We start from the raw sequence: 9,068 nt of genomic DNA, 5'->3' as shown, positions 1-9,068 counted from the left end.
GGCATCAGTCTGATGTCAAACACAAGGCTCATGTGATCTAATGGTATGCCACAGAACACTATAGGTATAAAATAATTAACTGTATCCAATACAAAGTAATAGAAATATGTTCAGATAAATGCAACTATACTGTGTGGGTAGGCAGAGCCCTTTTCCAGCTCTGCATTAAAGCAAACTACTAGCAGCTCCACTAGTCTCCAAGGAGCCTGGGGAAAAAGTGTTTCTCTCATCTGTCTCCAGTTTTTCCAAGTACAATTTTATGAATAATGGCCTTTTAAGTTTGGTGGAAAAGATTGGTTCAGACTGGTTCAGAAATCAAATATGGTGTTTTCATTTATGTTTGGGAAACCTATTTTCTTTAAAAAAAAAAACAACTTTAAATTAATTGTTAAACAAAAAGCCTCTTAAGACTAGAAAAGTGGTATATATAATTCTTTATATATTGAAACAAATATTTTGAGCCTTTCTTTCTCCTCTGAGACTACTCTGTGATCTTGACCCAGCATTTAATTCCCACCAAAATTACTGTAGTGGTTTTTGTGTCACAGACACACAAAATAGTAATAACTCCTCTCCTGCGTTGTGTGGCCTACCACTACCTCAAAAATAAGAGGATGTAATCCTTAATGTTCATAATTATATGAAGTTCAGACATCTTGAAGAGAGGGAACCATGAAGGATTTAGTCTTCACAAAGAGCAAATGGCAGTCAGTAATTAATGGTTCCCATAACCCCCGAATCATGTCCCACCTCCTGAGATTAGTTGTTTAAATGACAGGAAGGCCTGTAAATAGAATTAAGTTTCCAAAAGGAAGCAAATTCCTTCATAATATTTCACTCCCTTTGCTACTAAGGGAGGCAGATGCCTACCTGCACTATCTTGTACCAAATATCACTTACCACAGTCTTTCAAATAAATGGCAAATAAAAATTGCAGCTGGACAGATGAACAAGGAAAGACAACTTATCCCTGAGAACACCTGGTCTGGAAGCATACCTCTTTTTCTTCTCAGGCCAAAGCTAGATCATATCAGAGACACCAGAAGCAACCAGCAGAGGTGTCAAAAGGCCACAGGCTCAGAGCATCATTTCCCTGTGCCAGGGGGCTGGAGACCAGGCTGCCTGTGGCAGCCAAAAAGAGGTGTTAGAGCATGTGGTGTGGCAACAATAGCTGAAAGGAGTGAGATGGTAGGACCATTAAGCCAAGTCTTCTAGATTTTTCCATCCCTGCCTTGCTCCTTTTTGTGCTGCAGACCTTGGTCTGACTACCTTTCCCATTCACAACAATTTTCAATTTTGCCTCAAACTCAGAAGCCATGACCCAGCTCTGGTCCAAGCCTGGGATGCACAGGATGAGCAATGGGTGCATGTTGAGCAAAGCCTTTCAGAAGATGCATGTTCTTCACTCCTTACAGATTCAACACCAAGAAAAGGACTTAGCTGACCAAATGCGAATATCTATACCATAAACATCCCTATCTGAGCTTGTAGTCCAGGTGGCCTTTAGAGTCAAAAGGGTGAAACAGGCACTTAAAGGGTGTAATGAATCTCATGTGAAAGGAAATGGCTAAAATAGGGCAGTTCTTTCCATTGACTACAAAGAGAGTAGCATGACTTGCTCAAAGGAGATATCTACAGTGTAGATGTTTAGGGGTGAGATGTCTCATATCTCCACCTAATAAACAAAAATAGCAGAGTTGCATTTATTTCAGTTGTGAAAATCATCCACACTTAACATTCCCTTTCTGTGTGACAACATGAGCATTTCTAAATGTTTTTTTCTTAATGATACTGCCCAAAGATTTCTACAAACAATTTGCAGTCAGGAGAATAGCACTGCAACTGCTGGCCTAAACAAGAAACTGCTGCCAAGCAATCAAAATCTTCTCCAACATCTCAGCACCCATATAAAACCCCAATAAAAGTTGATATTACTGTATGGAAGTAGTGTCCTATGTGAAGACAGAAAAGTGAATGCTAACAAGAAATAAACAAAAAACAGAAAAATGAACTGCTTGTCTCCAGAAAGTTATTTTGTAAGTTTGCAGTATTATGTTTTTTTTTTAACTATTCCTTAATGTGATATGTTATTTGAAACATTAATCAAACTGCTTGGTATGTTTCTATTATAATTTGTATCATCAGTCCTGCAAGGGCACAACTTGCCACATTAGAATAATTCTTTTTGTTCAGTTTCATAATAACATTTTAGCTGTTGTTAAACAAGTACATTTTGTAAGGAAAAAAGTGGCTGGTAGACTGCAGAAGGCAATAAAATGGCAGGATTGTGCTGCCATATTATTCATAATGAGTATTCTGGTCTGTCTTTGCTTTGTTTGTATTGGTAGGAGCTAGGAAAGACAATCTCTCATTAAGAACAGGCACATTTTTATGATACTTCACCAAATTGAAATGCCTTTCTTATTATGGTAATGCCTGAGGACAAACCAAGATTGGGTCTCCATAAGTATAGCACTTAACTAAAAACAGCGCTCAGAGTTTACAGGCCAAGTAGTACAAAGGAGAGGAAAAGCGTGCAGTATGTAAGTAGGCATAGCAGCAGTAGCAAACATCAGGTGTTTTTTCCTTCTTTTTTTTAATTGTGGTAATGATAAAAAAAGAAGATATGTTCAAGAACTCAAGGAAAGCAACCAAGGAGATACGGTAGGTCAAAAACAGAAAAGCGAGGTAAGGACCGCGAAGGGAAGTTTGGATCATACCATCTTTCAGCACAGGGCACAGCAGTACTAGATCTTAGCAAGTCTTCAGATTCCTCCTTCCATTGCTCCTAGAGCATGTTGTTGGTATCTACAGTCTTCTGCCTTCACATTTCCAGATACTTTCGTGGGAGGGGGACATTGGGAAGGCACTCCCTGTGACCCTAATGTCCCTGATGTTGAAGTGAGAGATGGACTTGAACTGGGTGACACTTTAACCCTTCCACATCTAATGGAGTGGTTGCTGCTTTAATTGCTTCTGAGCAACTCCAGCAGGTTAAACATACGTATTTAACCAGGTGCCTGTTGACAGGTTTGAGTACTTTAGCAAGCATAAATTAGCATAGCCTTACTGACATTAACAAGATGGGACTGATTTACAGTCACTAAGGAGTCTCAGCTTTGTACCCAGGTAGCCAGCAACACTCCTAAACTTTTCCATAGAAAATTAAAGCTTCTCTGCAGGAGCTCCTTCGGACAGCATTTGACAGGAAATAATTCCTTTGAATGTTAACAGGCCTAGTTTGCATTCAGAGCTGAAGGAAGGAGTGATTAAGAACATAGATGTATATAATTTTTTCTATCCTTGATGTTTTATTGGCTCACTTCATATGAAAGATGTAGGTGATGGGGTTGCAATGTCCTCATTGTTGTGCTCGTTTGGTTTAATGAGATTTTGACTTTTTTGTGAGCATATGGCTGGTTTTTTCCCAATTTTTGCAAACACTCTAAAAAAAATAGCAATTTCTCTCCCTGCACCTGCCCTTTCATGCTCCTTTTAGCACAGAGAAGAGCTGCAGCATGTCTCCACCTGTATGCTTATTCCAGCAGATGAAGTGTAATAACAGGCCAATTGCACAGCAACATTACTGTTGCCAGAATAAGTGCAATGCTTTCAGAAACATTGGATGGTGAGCCTCCAAGAGCAACTAGCCACCTATAGGTACAGTATGAGTGGAGCCTGTACAAGTATTCCCATGCAAACCTGCAAAAGCTGCCCAACATGGACCGTGCAGCAATGTCTTTGGAAGGAAGTGAATGCTATCAGACAAAGATTCCCTTCTTTGTTTTTACAGAGGCATGAAGGTGTCTTAATACTGCATTAGGATAAAAACAAAGGAAGAATAAGACTTTCTGGGTTTAGGGATAAGGCTATTAATTTATGGATTGCACTGACATTGATAGACTGCATGTGCCAGTAAATAATGATCTTTGTTCTTCCGCAGTAGAAAAAAAAATCAGCAGTCCCATACAGATATTACATTACATAAACAAATGTTAACTTACTAAAAAAAGACACTTCATCCATTACTGTTGGTACTATGCACAAAAAAGCAATGTGTAGACACATTAAAGATTAAAGCCTTAAACACTCAAGGAGTCAGAAGGTGGAACAATGATCCCTGAGAGTGGATAGTGGAGGAGAGAGAGAAGCTAAGGGAGCACCCAGTATATGTTTTCCTATACACCCTGGGATTCTGTGTGCCAGTCAGTAGTTTGCAAGTCCCAGAGATGAGCTAAGGCCTGGTAGTGTTAGAATCTGTGTCATTGCTATTTGACAGTCACAGCAGTTTCCTATCTCTCTGCAAATTCGCATTTAGCATCTGAAAAACTCTTGACCACTGAGCCTGGGTGTCTGTGAACCTGAAGAGACAAGCAGGATTGTCATTTACAGAGTCTGGTTCATCTTTATTCATGGGAGTCACTGGGTTTCCATTCATATGGAAAAGAGAGGTTAGCATTAAGGTTATGGTGGCCACTGAGTACTACTGAGCCCACCTTGCACCTCTGCACTGCCAGTTATCAGCCTAGCCCTTAGTCATTTGGCAGTTTTATCACAGCAACATGAGTTCCTCTCACTTTGGAGTCCATTCCACTTATCTAAGGGTGCTCAGTGCTATGGATTCACGTGTGGGTCTCAGTCCCACATTGCTCCAGCTTTATCTCTGGTACTTGCAGGCACATTCCATATGTGGTCAGAGCAGTCCAGCAACTGAAGCACCGAATTCACTGTTTCACACATACCTCAAGCACATCGCTCCTTAGAGGTCTTGGCAGCCAGCCTGCTCCTTCCATGTCACTCACACTTCACATAGCTGCCTGTGCTGCTGACATTTGCCATCCAGAAGTTGTGTCATCTCACTTGTGTGAGCTTGGCCAGTCGCTGCTGAGTCTTAGCCAAGAGTACTGCTTGAGAAAAAGCATTTGTGTTAATAGGAAATTTATGCAGGAAGAAGTGAAATTCCTCTGCCATAAACAGATTCTACAAACATGCTATTTCATGGCCTGTAATGAAATAGATGCATAAGCATTTTGTTTTGTGGTCAGTAGCCTACAGCAATGTTGGAAAGCTCAATCAGTTCACTGAATGGCTTTGTAAAATACTCACCTATTGATATACTCATCAAAAAAAGTTTCCTTTCAAGACACGTCCCTTTACCCTTGTCACTTTTTCAGTCATGCTTGCTGCAGCACAAACTAATAGGCTACAACAAGGCTTTACCGGTGGTTAGATTCTACTGTCTGTGCTGTATCTCCTTCCTCCAGAGGTCAGACCACACTCCTTCTCCATCTGACCACCTCTCCCACCATCCTCAGGGCTGTTTAACTACTTAGCAGGAACAGCTAGCTACAGCTGCACATCATCCATGTCAATCAACCCACTGCCTCTGAGGCAAGGCCACAGCTGCATGTTATCAATGCCAATCAACACACTATCTTCATTCCTCTACAATTCCCTGTTTTTGTTTTTTAACCAAAAAAGCTGTGTCTATCATCTACTGTAGGGCCCTTGGCAGGGTATGTGGAAAGGCTGTTCAGTTTGAGTTAAGGCTGCACAAAGCTATGTCTGGTTCAGCCTCTGCATCAGGGTCACCCAGATATTCTGACTCCCCTCTCAAGGGGTCTGTGGAACAGCTGATACCTGATGTCCTCTCATCGATTCTAGAATCTAAAACAGGCTTAACACACCTAGCTGGAAGCCACCGCAGCCCTGCATCTGTGGAGATACAAGCATACACTCATCCCCAAGTAATTAAAATCCCACAGGCCTGTCCATTTTCCCATTTGTAGATCTCACATTAAAACCTTTGCTTAGATAGAAGGATCTCCTCCCTGCAAAGACAAGAAACATGAGATAATCACAGGACATTCTTTCCCAGCCGGCACAGTCAAATAATTCAATGTATACACAGTTTTCCATAGACGAGCATGCGGAGTCTCAGAACCCATTCCCCCTTTTTGTTTTTCAAGAGGTAGCTTTAAAGTATGATGAACATGTTCCACAATGGCTTGGCCAGTTGGGGAATGCGGAATACCCGTAATATGTTCCACTCTCCAAGAGGCAAGGAACTTGGCCACGCGTGCAGATGAATATGCTTGTCCACTGTTTGTCTTGAGATGCTTTGGAACTCCCAGAGCAGCCCAAGCCTGTCAAAGATGTAACATGGCATCCAGAGCCTTCTCCCCAGTATGGGCCGATGCCCGTATAAATTTTGAGAAGGTATCAATGGAGACATGAACACACTGTAAACGACTGAAAGAAGGCACATGTATGACATCAGTTTGCCACAGATCCAAGGACTGATATCCGTGTGGATTGACCCCTTGTGGAAACATTAGTCCAGGACCCAATCTCTGACACTCTGGACAAGTGGTGATGATGGATTTTGCATCCACAAAAGATATTTTAAATTGACAGACCAGTGCCCTAGCCTGCTGATGAAAAAATTGAGACATGAGGGCCTGTCATATCAGATCTAGCACTGCAGAAGTCCAAGCAGAAGCTGCAAGTCCATCAGCATGGGCATTTCCTTCACAGATGAATCCTGGCAATCCAGAGTGACCACAGACATGCAAGATGTATTATCTATGTGTACATTGACTCACTATTACCCATAATGTTTTTAATAAAAAAATAGTAGTTCTGAATTTACCTTCTTAAGCAGTGCACGGTCAATGTGTTGCGCAACAGAAGCAGAGTCTAACAATGTTTAGAGCACATCAAGAAAGTGTTTTAAAGGCAACAATGACAGCACTAAGTTCAACCAATTGAGGTGATCCCTGTGTCAAGTGTATCAATTCTTGCCATTGCTTCCCATCACACCAAGTGACCAGTGCCTTTCCCGATTTCCCAGAACTATCTGTAAAGACTGCAGGGCCTTGCACTGGATTATCTGCTACCAGCAGCTTTTGAAGTATTTGTATGTCTGAATAAGTTTGTAATAATTCATGACTGGGAAGATGGTAGGATATTTGTCCCTTGAATCCTTCCAGAGCCAACTGAAATAGTAAACCATTTGCCAAACACCAGCTTACATAATCACACTCAATGGGAATTATCAAGTAATTGGGATCTTGGCCCGTGAGCTGAACACACCGTGTAGGTCCTTCGGTGATGATTTTTGATACTAGTTCAGTCTGCGTGCTTACTGTCTTCTGTGGTTGTACAGATAAAAATAACCACTTCAAGACATGTAGCAGATCTTGCCAGCACTCATCCCATTGGCCCAGCAATCCCATGGGATGATAGTTAGCAATGACAATATATAAAATTATCAGAGTTCCTAAGTCTACATGGTGTACCCTTTTTTGTTGCAGACCATTGGTCACCCTCTCTAGGGCTAAGCTGGCTTCCTTAGTGATAGGGGAAACATTAAATCAGTGTCATCATTCAATAGATCAAAGAGTGGTTTCAATTGTTCTGTTGTAAGGCCCAAGTATGGCCTTGCCCAATTTACAGTCCCTAATAATTTTTGCAAATCATTTAGGGTTTTACATTTATTCGGAACTGGATAGACTGTGGCCCAAGTGTTTGATCTAGCACCTTAACTCCCAAGTATTTCCATGGGGCTTGTCGCTGAATCTGTTCTGGTGCTATACATAGCCCCAGGGTGGCCAACAACTGCTGCAAAACTGGATACACTTGCTGAAGTTCAGCCTTATTTGCAGCTGATGCAAGAATATCATCCTATAGTGATAACAATATACTTGTTGAAATTGTTCCCATACAGGTGACAATGCCTTTGCTACATACCATTGACATATAGTAGGACTGGTTTTCATACCCTGCGGCAGCACCATCCATTGGTATCGCTTACAAGGAGTCATATTGTTTCTGCTAGGTATTAAAAAAGCAAATTTACATTTATCAGCTTCATGTAAAGGAATACTGAAAAAACCCAATATTTTAAATCAATTACCAAAGTGTCCCAGTTTCGCAGCATCGTCACTGGGGAAGGCACGCCCCATTGCAGGGCTCCCATTCCCTCCATTACATCATTTGCTTTCCTTAAATCTTGTAACAAATGCCATTTGCCCGATTTCTTTTTTATCACAAACACAGGGGTATTCCAAGGGCTATGGGAAGGTTCTAGGTGTCCTTGTGCTAATTGTTCTTTGACCAATTGTTGGATGGCTACACATTTTTCCTCAGGAAAGGGCCGCTGTTCCACCCAAAAAGGGGTATCTGTCTTCCAAGTCAAAGGCAGACTAGGTCTTTGTACACCCTCCATCACAGCAGCCCCTATTAAAAATCCTTCTGGGTACCAATAATAACTCCCCATTGTCCCAAAACGTCCCATCCTCACAAATTCATAGGGACATCAAGCACATAAGGACGGATTGTTGCTGTCTGGCCCTCATGGTTTTGAGCTTGCACCACATACTGACTTTGGACGCTGTGTCACACCACCCACCCCCGCTAATATGGAACCTGCTGAACAGACAGGCTAAGAGTGAGGCCAGATGTGCGCAGATATAATAGTTACATCTGCTCCCCTGTCAATCATTCCAGTCACCTTATTGCAGAAGGAGTCCCTTTGGCAAAGGTGATTTTACAGGTTAGAGTTGGTCAAGCATTTTGTACACGCCGAGTCCAGAAAATCTGTGCTGTTCCTGTTGAAGTATTTGGTAATACTTCTTCGCCCAGGACTTTGTCATGGGCATAATTAACTTGTGCCCAGAAAGGAATTAATTGTGCAATCCAGCTACCTTCAGGAATTGACACAGGGGGGTGGGGGGTCCACACCATTGCTTGAATCTGACCCATATAATCAGCATCAATGACTCCTGGTAAGACAAACCAACCTTGTAATGTTACACTAGAATATCCAAGCAACAGTGCACTCATTTTATTGCTGATGGGTCCCACAGCATTCAGTGGGACCTTATGTACTTCATCCTCTATTGTGATAGCAGCTGCTGTGGTAACATCCAGTCCGGTGCTCCCTGAAGTTCAGGCTGCGAGTTGGCTGCATAAGCCTGGAATTGTGGAGGATTCATTTGTATCATCACGTTGTTCCTCCCCCTGTTTACCTGCTTCCTGTTGCCACCTACAAGTAACTGTCCTTG

At 41.9% G+C, this 9,068-nt stretch overlaps 1 protein-coding gene across 4 annotated transcripts in view; it reads right to left on the bottom strand.

Moving 5' to 3' along the window:
- Window positions 1–364: 364 nt before the first annotated feature.
- Window positions 365–9,068, bottom strand: part of LOC308065428 (uncharacterized protein) — a 58,792-nt gene continuing 50,088 nt past the window's right edge. For all 4 annotated transcript variants that reach the window (XM_080391402.1, XM_080391401.1, XM_080391399.1 and 1 more), the window contains exon 2: window positions 365–9,068. This exon is cut by the window's right edge. The gene's annotated coding sequence lies outside the window, so the exon portion shown is untranslated.

The sequence above is a fragment of the Falco punctatus genome (genome assembly GCF_963210335.1).
Source record: "Falco punctatus genome assembly, chromosome: 6".
NCBI classification, from domain to species: Eukaryota; Metazoa; Chordata; class Aves; order Falconiformes; family Falconidae; genus Falco; species Falco punctatus.
Note: the sequence above shows the minus strand (reverse complement) of the source record. Positions and strands in the feature narration are given on the sequence as shown.